This window comes from Tachysurus vachellii, chromosome 3 (assembly GCF_030014155.1).
Source record: "Tachysurus vachellii isolate PV-2020 chromosome 3, HZAU_Pvac_v1, whole genome shotgun sequence".
Lineage (NCBI taxonomy): Eukaryota > Metazoa > Chordata > Actinopteri > Siluriformes > Bagridae > Tachysurus > Tachysurus vachellii.
This window is the reverse complement of record NC_083462.1, coordinates 6,172,727-6,186,261: the sequence shown is the minus strand read 5'-3', so window position 1 is coordinate 6,186,261 and position 13,535 is coordinate 6,172,727. Positions and strand designations below refer to the sequence as shown.

The following is a 13,535-nucleotide window of genomic DNA, read 5'->3' as shown; positions in this document are numbered from 1 at the left end:
TCCACATACAGACATACTCTGTTCAATCACATAGGTGCATAGTGCCACTAACCACAGATAGTTCACCTAAAAATGAAAATTCTGTTATCTTTTTCTCACACTCATGATGTTACAAACCTGAATAAATTTCTTTGTTTTTATGAACACACATGTAGATATTTTGAGGGCACACACACTCTCATTCACTCACACACTCACACACTACGGATAATTTTTCCAGAGATGCCAATCAACCTACCATGCATGTCTATGGACCGGAGGAGGAAACCGGAGTACCCGGAGGAAACCCCCGAGGCACGGGGAGAACATGCACACACACAAGGAGGAGGCGGGAATCGAACCCCCAACCCTGGAGGTGTGAAGCTAACATGATAACCACTAGGCCACCATGTCCCCCAGCACTGAGTATATTTAGGTAAAATATAGTAAAGTCATAAAGCGATTCAGTCAAAAAAAGTGCAGTTCGAGGAGTGTTTTATAACTTTTTCTGCTACATCAGCCATGAAAACTACCCCAAAACAAAGCTTGTCGGAAGCTTCGTTTACCTGCAGCATGATGTATTAAAAGAAAAGTACCAGATGGCATGATGTAATGAATGCGGTATAACACATGGCTAAAGATGTGTACAGAAATGTACACTGAGGTCAGACGTTATAAAGTCAAACAGGACGTGCGAACCATTCATCTAAAATATACAGAGATATGAATGTTGCTCTATATCGAGTGCAATCATATTAATCTTATCAACTTCTTTAATATCACACACATCATGTGATATATTTAAGTTTACTATTGATTCAGTATAATACTGTGTTTGCTTATTTCCTTGTTGTAAATGCATTCGATTTTTTAAAGCTTAATAATAAGCTTAATATTACATTTTCATGCAGTTTTGTTTGTACATATAAAAAAGGTGCAGAATGAAAAATGACACTAACAGGATGGAATAAAATTACAGGGTCTGTAAAGTGGTCTTTTCCTGTTCACTTGGTGTCTTTCTGTTGAGGAGTAACACCAGGAAAACTAGTTTGAGTGCCTCAATCTTTTCCTGGTTTATTGTCATTTTAACCCTTTTATCAGAACTGATTATCTTTTGCCATAGAGATTGAAAAACTGTATGATTAACTGAAGGTGAAACACCAGCAAGTTCAGGAAGAAGAAAACCACATTGATGGTGACTGCTTGCTATTCTATACTGAGAGTGAGACCAAGAGGCTTTACCTGAGTTCACACTAGCAAGCAGAAGTCACGCATTTCATGTGTTGTGAAGCAATAGTGAGGTTCAGAAATGCAAGCTGTCTATGAAGATATAAGATTTGATCACTGCAAAATGGACAATAGTGAAAACTATCACTCTCCAACAGGTAGATATCTGAAATGTTTATACATGTAAATATTTAAATACATGTTTGATGGTTATGTCTGATATCGTTTACATGAAGTGTTGTAAATGACAAGCTTTTCACTGCTCATTATCAGACACAGAGGATGATGTTTATGTCACTATAGAAGACTGTCGCGCAGAGCTGAAAAATTCAGGTATGTGTTTGTTTGGTGATTAAATACTGATACTGAGAAGAACTAGTGAGGTTAGTGAATGAACAAAAAATTAAATTTAATCTACAAAGATGACAAAATAGATAGTAGTTACAGTAAAAATGTCTTCCTCCAACAGGCAGAAATCTGAACAAGTGCTGTAAATGATGAGCACCGTGTAAACGCTCATAATCACACACACAGAGGACGATGTTTATGTAAATACACATGTTTATGTAAATACACAACTACTTCTTTCTTTTATCATTATACTAATTATCTCCAGATGTCTTGTGTTAATGTGGGAGAACCTGCCAGAAGGACAGTCATCAGTTCTCCAACAACAGCTTTTTAATTTCCTTCCTTCCTTATGATATCTTATGATTTCAACCATATACTGTATAGCTGTTGCAGTACACAGTGAAATGAGAAAACGTTTCTCCAGGACTATGGTGCCACACAAAAAAAGAGCTAAGCACTTAGTAGTCCTAGCCACATAAAGACAAGACAAACAAGACAGACAGGACAGTGCAGGACAAAAGACAGAGCAGGACAAAAAATTACAAGACAATACAAAAAAGACAATACACAAGAGACAATAGACAGAAACAGCACCAGTGTAAATACTGTATGTTCAACAATATTGCGTGTGCAGAAATACTGGAACGAACACAGTGTTATAGCAGCAGTTACATGAGATATTGTAAAGTATTGTGCAAAACAGCAATCGACTGAAATGTCAGACAGAATGTGCAAATAGCAAAAAGTGTGCAAAAAGCATGTAAACAGATTGATGGATATATATTGGAAGAGTGTGTATTCAATGTACTGTATATCTGGGCAGTCCATAGAGTTAATGTGCGTGTGTGTGTTGTGCTCAGTACAGTTCAGTTATTAAGGAGTCTGATGGCTTGTGGAAAGAAACTGCTACACAGTCTGGTCGTGAGGGCACGAATGCTTCGGTACCTGTTTCCAGACGGCAGTAAGGTGAAGAGTGTGTGTGTGAGGGGTGTGTGGGGAGAAGAGTGTGTGTGAGGGGTATGTGGGGTCATCCACAATGCTGTTAACTTTGCAGATGCAGCGTGTGGTGTAAATGTCCATGATAGAGGGAAGAGACACTCCAATGATCTTCTCGGATGTCCTCACTATCCGCTGCAGGGACTTGCGATACGAGATGGTGCAGTTCCCAAACCAGACAGTGATGCATCTGCTCAGAATGCTCTCAATGGTCCCTCTGTAAAAATTAGTCAGGATGGGGGGAGGGAGATGTGCCTTTCTTAAACTTTGTAAGAAGTAGAGACACTGCTGGGCTTTCTTGGTGATGGAGCTGGTGTTGAGTGACCAGGTGAAGTTCTCCGCTAGATGAACACCAAGAAATTTGGTGCTCCTGACGATCTCTACAGATGATCCGTCAATGTTCAACATAGAGTGGTCGCTCTGTGTTCTCCGGAATTCAACAACCATCTCTTTAGTTTTATCTACATTCAGAGACAGGTTGTTGGCTCTACTCCAGGCAGTTAGCTGTTGCACCTCCTCTCTTTATGCTGACTTGTCGTTCTTGCTGATGAGACCCACCCCGGTCGTGTCATTGGCGTGTCATTGTCGTGAGTCAGCAGAGTGAACAGCAGTGGACTGAGCACGCAGCCTTGGGGGGCTCCAGTGCTCAGTGTGGTGGTGCTGATGTTCCCGATCCGGACTGACTGAGGTCTCCCAGTCAGGACGTCCAGGATCCAGTTGAAGAGGGAGGTGTTCAGTCACAGCAGACTCAGCTTCCCAATCAGGTGCTGAGGGATGATAGTATTGAATGCTGAAATAAAGTCTATGAACAGCATTCGTACGTACGTGTCTTTATTGTCCTGGTGGGTGAGGGCTAAATGAAGGGCCGTGGCATCGTCCGTGGAGCGGTTTGGACGATGAGCGAACTGTAGGGAGTCCAGTGAGGGTGGTAACTGGACAGACACACAAAAGGTTTCAACAAAAAAAAGTCTTGTTATATTGTAAAACAGGCAAATGTATGTACACAACTGTACAAAGGTGTGACTTCAGGATGGTCCAAGGCTGAAATAGTACATTTTTTTTTAAAAGTTTCACCTACAACATTTCCTGGAAACATGAAGTTCAGGTTAATTATCCAACAGGTAAACATCTGAAACAGCTATTAATATTTAGATGTTGTAAATATATGTGATCAGGCATCATAAATTACAAGGATTTTTAATTTGTTATATCACAAGCAGTGGATGATGACAATGTGAACACACAGCAGCTGCATGCAAAGACTAAACAACGCACAGGTATGTGTTTGTACTCATTATACTCATTATCTCACTTCTACTTCTATAATTTATTAACCAAAACATGTTTAATATTTAGCTTCATCTAGTTACAACGTCATCATATCTGCTCTTGGTCTTCTGCTGCTTGGAGCTTTAGCGTCACTCTGTGCTGTTGGGATCTTGTGTGAGTATTAAATAGCACTTTAATCTGTTGTTCTCATTCAACTAATTACGATAAATAAAATAATTTGATGGTTAAGTTAGAAGGATTCTTTTTATCAGCCATTTATACTAGAAACATACAACAAGTTACAATAGAATGTTTATGTACCTTTGGTGCTTGGCTCCTAGAAAAGTTTTCATTCATCTATGTCTGAGTTTAGCCCTGATGTTCTTGTTCAACAGATCACAATAAAGTTGTTTCCACTGAGATATTAAGTGAAGGACACGAGAACACTACAGCCAAACTGATGGGGCTAAAATACAAAGCCACTGGTAAGAGGTTTCTGAGGTTTTCCTGTTTGCTTCAGCAGCCAGCTGTTAGTCTTCATCATGTCCCAAAAGTTCAATTCAAGTTCAAGTTTATTTGTATAGCGCTTTTTACAATGGACATTGTCACAAAGCAGCTTTACAGAACATAAACATAGAACAAAAGATAAACATAAGGAGAAGTATAAAGAATTAATATAATAAAAATTCAACATATAAACAGTTCACAGTGTGTATGTATGTATGTATGTATGTATGTATGTATGTATGTATGTATGTATGTATGTATGTGTGTATGTGTATTTGTCCCCAATGAGCAAGTCTGAGGAGGCTCAGGCAACAGTGGCAAGGAAAAACTCCCTTAGATTGGTAAAGGAAGAAACCTTGAGAGGAACCAGACTCAAGGGGAACCCATCCTCATATGGGTGACACTAGATGGTGTGGTTACAAATATACAAGTATCACAGAGTCCAACTGGAGCCGGTAGATCTGTAGATGTCTCAGGGTTCTCACAGAGTCAGCCTTGTCTCAGTGGAGGTCCAAAAATGTCATCGCACGGAAGACGATCATAGCATGGGTGTCTCAGCATGGGTAGAAAAAGAGAAGAGCAGTGCAGAGGGGACTAACATATCTGCTGTGCACAGTAGTGCACAGTATGATGGGATGCATTATGTGTACACCTGACTAAAGAGATGAGTTTTTAATCTACATTTAAACTGTGAAAGTGTGTCTGAGCCCCGAACACTATCAGGAAGACTATTCCAGAGTTTGGGAGCTAAATAAGAAAACGCTCTACCACCTTTAGTAGACTTAGATATTCTGGAAACTACCAGAAGCCCTGAGTTTTGTGATCTCAGAGAGCGTGAAGGATTGTAACGTGTTAGAGGACTAGTTAGATACATGGGAGCTAAACCATTAAGAGCCTTGTACGTAAGTAGCAGCAGTTTGTAATCAATTCTAAACTTAACAGGTAGCCAGTGTAGAGATGATAAAATTGGGGTTATATGGTCATACTTTCTTGTCCTAGTGAGAACTCTGGCAGCTGCATTTTGGACTAACTGTAGCCTATTTATTAAAGATGCAGGACAACCACCTAGTAATGCATTACAATAGTCCAGTCTAGAGGTCATGAAAGCATGAACTAGCTTCTCAGCATGATATAGACAGGATGTTTCTCAGCTTGGCAATATTTCTAAGGTGGAAGAAGGCTGTTTTTGTGGTTTGGGCGATATGATTTTCAAAAGACAAGTTACTGTCTAATATAACACCCAGGTCTTTCACTGTCGAGCTACTAGTAACAGTACATCCCTCTAATTGGAAATTATGTTGTGAGAGTTTCTGTGTACTGGTTTTTGGGCCTATAAGTAGTATTTCTGTCTTATCAGAGTTTAACAACAGAAAATTACAGCTCATCCAGTCTTTTATCTCTCTAAGGCATTGAGTTAATTTGGACAATTTAGTTATTTCATCTGGTTTTGATGAGATGTATAACTGTGTGTCATCAGCATAGCAATGGAAGCTAATCCCATGTCTTCTGATAATGTTCCCTAATGGAAGCATGTATATCGAGAAAAGCAGAGGTCCTAGAACTGATCCTTGAGGGATCCCATAATTAACTGGTAATAACCTGGAGGATTCACCATTTAATTCTACAGAATGGTATCGATCAGACAGGTAGGATCTAAACCAACTTAAAACCTGTCCATGAATACCTGTGTAATTTTGTAAGCGATCTAGGAGAATGTTGTGATCTATAGTGTCGAATGCAGCACTAAGGTCAAGTAGAACTAATAGTGACATACAGTCTTTGTCCGAAGCTAAGAACAAGTCATTTGTAACTTTAACAAGAGCAGTTTCTGTGCTATGATGGGGCCTGAAACCTGACTGAAACTCTTCGAGGATATTGTTCTCCTGTAAGAAGGAGCTCAGTTGAACAGACACAACCTTTTCTAGTATTTTAGACATAAACGGAAGGTGTGAAATCGGTCTGTAATTTGAAAGTCCATTAGGATCTAAATTAGGTTTCTTAATGAGTGGCCTAATAACTGCCAACTTGAAGGATTTAGGGACGTAACCTAAAGATAACGAGGAGTTAATGATGTTAAGGAGAGGCTCACCGGCTTTATATAACACTTCTTTCAGTAGTTTAGTTGGAATGGGGTCTAGTGAACAAGTTGTTGATTTAGCTGTAGTAATAAGTTTAACTAACTCTTCCTGACCTGTACTTGTAAAGCAATGTAGTTGTGTGTTTAGAACCTTAGGTGAGACCGGGACACTAGTTGCTCTCATATGTTGAGCGTCACCTATTTTATTTCTGATACTTTCGATTTTATCAGTGAAGAATCTCATAAAATCGTCACTACTGAACTGTGATGCAATTGTGTGTTCAGATTTTTGGTTTTTTGTTAGTCTAGCCACTGTGCTAAATAAAAACCTGGGATTCTGGTTCTGGTTATTTTCTATGAGTTTGCTCAGGTGCTCGACCCTGGCAAAAAGTCTCCATACAAACACTTTTTACCTAATTCACATTTCATTTGTCACATATACAAACAAACACACAGTACAAGGTGCAGTGAAATGTTTTTTCACTGTCTAATATAAGATATATATATTTATATAGATACAAATAAGAAATAGAAATAGAATCATCTGTATACAAACTAAGTAATATATATATATATATATATATATATATATATATATATATATATATATATATATATATATAATAAAAATAGATACAAATAAGAAATAGAAATAGAATCATCTGTATACAAACTAATATATGCCACCTAGTGGTTATATTGTGTTTCATGTGTGATTTACTTATACTCATCAGCTGCTTCAAGATCAAACACATCACATATGATTTATTAAATGATATTGAACACGAAAGTGTGAAGCATCAGGAACACATCTCTGCCTGCAATGATAAGACTAGTCCTTTCCTCTGGTTTACTCGAACCCTTCATCAGAAGCACTTCTTTTTTGTTTTAGAGACAGAAAGATTGTATAAAGAACTGAAGGCAAAGCATCATGAGTTTGTCTCTGCATGCAGTGGTAACTTCAGTCTGTTTACCCCTTCTGTTTGCTCCCATCATAAATAAATTTTTTAATATTTTTTGTTTTGTTTTAGAGACAGAGAAACTGATTGGGATGCTGAAGGCAAAATACCAGCAAGCTCATGAACGTCTGTCTGCATGCAATGGTAAGGCTTTATCCTGGTGGTACCTACTCCAAGGGGAAGTTATTTTATGTCTTTATACATGTGATCCTGCATGTTAGGAGGGTTATTTGTTAATGGAACACAATATTATTATTATTATTATCATATATTAAATCATGTATTCATTTAAAATAAATCATGAATTCATTTAAAATAAAAATAGCACAAAAACACGACCTGACCATGGTTCAAAACTAATGAAACATAAGTTAACAAGAACATGACTACTACATGGATACCTGAGATCACAATGCAGTCAAATATATATGAGAAAACATTAGTGTAAATAGAGAAGAGGTGACACAGCAGTACAACACACCTGGGGAACACCTATGGTTAAACAGTCGCCAGCACCCCCTCTGGTGGTCTGTCAGGGAAGTGTCCCAGTAGCTCCTGATAGTATGTTTTAAGTAGAAACAAGATGTTTCATATAACTGTAAAATTTGTTATGTAGTTATTATATGATCTGATTTCATAACATCTTTTTTTAAACTGCTCGAAAAAGGAAAACAAAACTGTACACTTTGTGAGGAAGGATGGAAGTCTCTTGGTTTAAAGTGTTACTACTTCTCCACTCATACACTGAACTGGACACAGAGTCGAGATTACTGTGTGGATAAAGGAGGCCACATGGTGATTATAACCAGCCAAACTTAACAGGTGAGTGTAGAGCTTCTCTTTATAATTTAATCTAATCATTTATTTATTTAATAAAATTTTTTCTACATTAGATCTTTTTATTCTCAAAAATTAAAAAGACACACTGGATTGGCTTGAATGACTTGGAGACTGAGGGTCAGTGGATGTGGGTGAACAACCAGCCCTTAAACGAGACGGGTGTAACGTAAGGACAGTGTTCACTCACACACACTATTTCTCATTAACCTTTTCTTGTCTGCACACTAAACTCATTTTACTATTACAGTCTATATTAAATCTGTATATACTCATTTATGTATTAAATAAATTTAATATTCAAGACACTTATTACAGTTTTTATGTCTTATGTATGTAGGTTCTGGTTTAGTTCTCCAGGGGGAGCAAATGAGCCTGATAACTGGACAAAGATGGACCCTTCTGGAGAGAACTGTGCTGCTCTGGGGGATGCAGGTGGTAACATACATAAATGGTTTGATGCTTCTTGTAGTACAATGAAAAAGTACATCTGTGAAAAGTAAAAGACTTTTCTCTTACATTTGAGTCTGCAAATACTTGTTTTTATGAATGGAGCACCTAGAGGCAGCACAAGTACGTTGTCTTCTAAGGGATGAAATGTTTGACTGTTTTGAGCGCAGCATTATAGGCTCAGGGAAGAGCCTATTCTTTTAGTACAATCAAAAAGTACATCTGTGAAAAGTAAAAGACTTTCACTTACATTTGAGTCTGCAAACACTTGTTTTTATTAATGGAGGACGATTCTTGGTTGTTGACTATAAATATTTGATATTGAACAGCTAACATGAAGTTTAACTATAGTTTATTTTTTATTTTTTCATACTTGGATCATGTGTGTGGATTTTCTCCTTCTGCCTGTGGAAATCTTTTAAATTGTACTGGAGGGATGAACATGTGTCTATTTTATGAATGAAGTGTGTCCAGATTATGTTAGCTGAAGCTAGATGTAACCTTAAGTTGCTTTGAATAAAGAAATTTAATAAAATTGTACATGGCTGGGGAAAAAACTGATTTGTTATATCTTTAATTTCATTACTTTAAATTTCCATCTGTTCATCTTCTCTAAAAAAGTACTCTGGGGTAGTCACCTAGAGACGATTTGAGGATGATCTGAAGCTTCACCTCAGAATGTTCGGACACCAGAGTAATAAAACAGAAGACACACTGTGTGCACAACTTTGATGTTAATAGTAACAGGAGACATTAAAATAAAACTGAAGTAACACAACACAAGGCTTTCTTTAGGTAACTAACATTTATGGCTGTTGCAAAGAATTAGGTAGCTATATTCAGTGTTGTAATGTAACGGAGTACAAATACTTCGTTACCGTGCTTAAATAGAAATGTCATATCTGTAAATATCTGTTTTACTTCGCTATTTAAATTTATGTCAACTTTCACTTTTACTCCACTACATTTCCTAGATAAAATGTATACTTTTATTCAGTTATATTTCCAATAAGCATCTTCGTTACTCGTTACTACAAAGTAAAATCAGAAGAAATGTGTGCGTCAGAGCTGGAGGCATTTATCTATAACGGCGGCAACCAAAAGCAACCACTATTCTTATTACCAGAGTTGATAGCACAAACAAAATATTAATGCAATATCAATACTAAATAAAAATAACATTTATTGATTTGGTCTTTGTCTTGTGAATATTTATTTTATTAATGACTGCATTCATTGCACACTGTTTGTAGAGAACGCACACATACATGAACTGATCATGCATAAAATTTTGGTGTCCACTTTTTCCATTTAATAATACCATAACGTTTGGCTTACTATGTAGTCATATAATATATAGTCATATAATATATAATATAAAACTCTTCTTGTTTTAAATTCTCACTGAGGGCTAAAACCCCCTAAAGATGAAACCCTAGAGCCGCCCCTGCTCTTATGTCTACTGAAAATCACTGAAATTTTACTTTTTACTTTTACTTCAAATACTTAAGTACATTAAATATCAGAAAATTACTTTTGATACTTAAGTACAGTAAATATTTTTACTGAGTAATATTTTTACTTGAGTAATATTCCAGAAGGTGACTTTCACTTCTACCAAAGTCTTTTTCTAGTACGATACTTGTACTTTTTCTCAAGTATTGCTTTCTAGTACTTTATACAACACTGGCTATATTAAATCATATTATCCCACTTTCTTCTGAATACTTCCATAACACACACACACACACACACACACACACTCACCCACACCCACACTAGTGTTAATTTCGTCACCTATTTTTAATTTTGTCTTAGTCTTAGTCTTGTGCCAAATGTCCTTGTTAGTTTTAGTCATATTTAGTCATTCACATATCTTTTTTGTTAGTCAAGTTTTAGTCGACTAAAAGTCTCGTCATTTTAGTCTAGTTTTAGTCAAAAGAAAACTCAAGGTATCTTAGTCAAGTTTTAGTCGACTAAAAGTCTTTTAATTTTAGTCTAGTTTTAGTCAAAAAATTGTAGTCTTTTTTTAAAATAACACATTAATACTGAGATTATTACTGATAAACATTTCAGTAAAAAGTTTCACATCTCAAACATGGGTTAAATGTCATAATTACCTGACAAAATACACTTGTTGAATGATTTTTGTTGAATGCAAATGTTAAACGTGTCTGGTTTTCAATTTCTGATTTAGGAGACACATTCACAAATGATGAACCTGTTCTGAAAAGTATTTTATTTTAACCAACACAATTCAAAAGCTGGGGCCCAACAGACTCTGACTGACAACTTAACTTACAAAGGTTTTTAAAACTGTTTTGGTTGCCTTGTGTCTCATGTTTCTGTTCAAATCAGAAATAAAAAAAATATACTCTTAGTATACCTAAAATACAACCTATTTACAGTCCGCGAATTACAAAAGTATCAGTGAGAAGTTGAGACACTCATTTAAACAGTGCATACACTCCAACTTGACCGCACATCACATTTTTACTTTATTCATACTGCTTTTAATCTTAGACCGGTCATCAGGACATAAGCTGTAACAGGACATAACAATAAAAGAGCCTGTGCAGCGACAGGAAATATAATTTAACATAAAAAGCCTGACTAGACCAGGAGTGGACTTGCGCTCGGACGAATTGTTTCTACGCACACACTAAACAGCGCGAAGCCGCGAACTCGTTGTGAATATTTTAAAGGCGTATCAGCTGATGAAAAAGCAGAGACAATTGTAGAAAATGAAGAGAGATTTTATCTTAGTTTTTATCTTATACAAAACATTTTCGTCTCGTCTTTTTTCGTCAACAATATTGCATGTTAATTTAGTCTTAGTCAGCGTTTTTGGACAGTGGTGCAGTGTTGTCATCGTCTCGTCTTAGTCATGAAAAAAAAAGGTTGTTGACGAACATATTTCGTCTCGTCTCGTCTGATGAAATTAACACTACCCCCCCCACACACACACAAACACCCACACCCACACACACACACACATCCACACCCACACACACAAACACCCACATCCACACACACACACGCACACACATAGTAACGACCAACTTATCGAACCTAACTTAGGAGAACTTATCGGCGGTGTAACAAGAGCCACGGTAGATGATATGTTTGTTCTGCCTTCATGTTATAGTTTTGTTATTTATTTATATATTTGTGATGGTTATTAAGAGCTAAAACACTCATGTATGAGAGAAGCGTGTTGCCTGTACACCTGCCATTAAACGTGTGGATTGCAGACTCTTCGCCTTCGAGCTCTTTCATTTCCTGGGAATAGCGAATTATCTGGGTCGAAGACACACAACACTTTATAATCACATTTAATATTAGCTTCAGATTATGTATAGTGACCTTCATACTAATATTTGTGTATGACTTGCTGTAGAAACATTAATCATTCCATTAGAATGATTAAAACTCACATTAATATAAATATCTGATTCACATTCAGCACAACTCTCAGCTGTTGTTACAGAACCTAACATTCTGACCAATCAGATTTCAAAATGCAACATTTTATTACTGGTTAAAAAATAGTTATAATAAAACAACAGTTCATGAAAAGTTATTAATATTTATTTAATATAAAACCCAAAGCTGAGAGTGTGTGTGTGCGCCCTGTGATGGGTTGGCACTCTGTCCAGGGTGTATCCTGCCTTGATGCCCGATGACACCTGAGATAGACACAGGCTCCCCGTGACCCGAGGTAGTTCGGATAAGCGGTAGAAGATGAATGAATGAATGAATAAAACCCAAAGCCTACACACACACACACACACACACACACACACACACACACACACACTATACACACACACACACACACTATACACACACTCACATTTACTACACCCACACTCACTATATACACACGCTATCATACACACACTCATCATACTCATATACATACACACACTAATCATACAGACAAACAGACAAAATACACACTGCCACGCCTCTCAGAGAGGTCGAAGGTCACCACAGGGTTTGTAAGGTGCACCAAAGATAGTGATCTTTGACCGATTGACCAGCTAATGATGAATGATGGGGAAACTTTTTATCCTGCTCACTTTGTTTATCTGTGAAGTCTCAGGTCATTTCATTACTCAGCCATATCTGCTCTGTCGCCTCAGATAGTGCCGCTTACTCTCTACTTTCCCTGTGATTCTGAGGCATATCGTGAGAGTCGAAACGGACTGATGAGATTTATATTAGGGCTCCTCCGCAAACTTCTTCGGCCTAAATCTTTGCAGCTTCTACGAGACTGATGGCGGCGTAAGGATTAAATAAAAGTTTTCTTTTTTCTTCCACTTCTGTCATTATTAATATCATTCTTATCATTGATTTCTACACATCCATCACGTTTTTAAATGAAATTGTTGGATCCGTTTTCCCCCTAAAAATAAACCAAATGTATGTAGAAAGCATGTAGCGCCTCACCACTTCCCGTGTGCTTCTGCGGTAACGATGATGATGAAGACTCGCGTCCTTGGGAAGTCATCCGTTTTATCATCTGTATTGTTGAAATGCTTTTGGTTTTGAAACAATTCAATTCAATTCAATTCAAGTTTATTTGTATAGCGCTTTTTACAATGGACATTGTCACAAAGCAGCTTTATAGAACATAAGCATAGAACAAAAGATAAACATAAGGAGTAGTATAAAGAATGAATATAATAGAAATTCAAGATACAGTATATATAGTTCACAGTGTGTATGTATGTATGCATGTATGTATGTATGTATGTATGTATGTATGTATGTATGTATGTATATGTATTGTCCCCAATGAGCAAGTCTGAAGTGACTCAGGCAGCAATGGCAAGGAAAAACTCCCTTAGATTGGTAAAGGAAGAAACCTTGAGAGG

At 37.0% G+C, this 13,535-nt stretch overlaps 1 pseudogene; it reads left to right on the top strand.

Moving 5' to 3' along the window:
* Positions 1 to 7,303: 7,303 nt before the first annotated feature.
* On the top strand, positions 7,304 to 8,815 carry LOC132842180 (C-type lectin domain family 4 member E-like; annotated as a pseudogene).
* Positions 8,816 to 13,535: the final 4,720 nt, after the last annotated feature.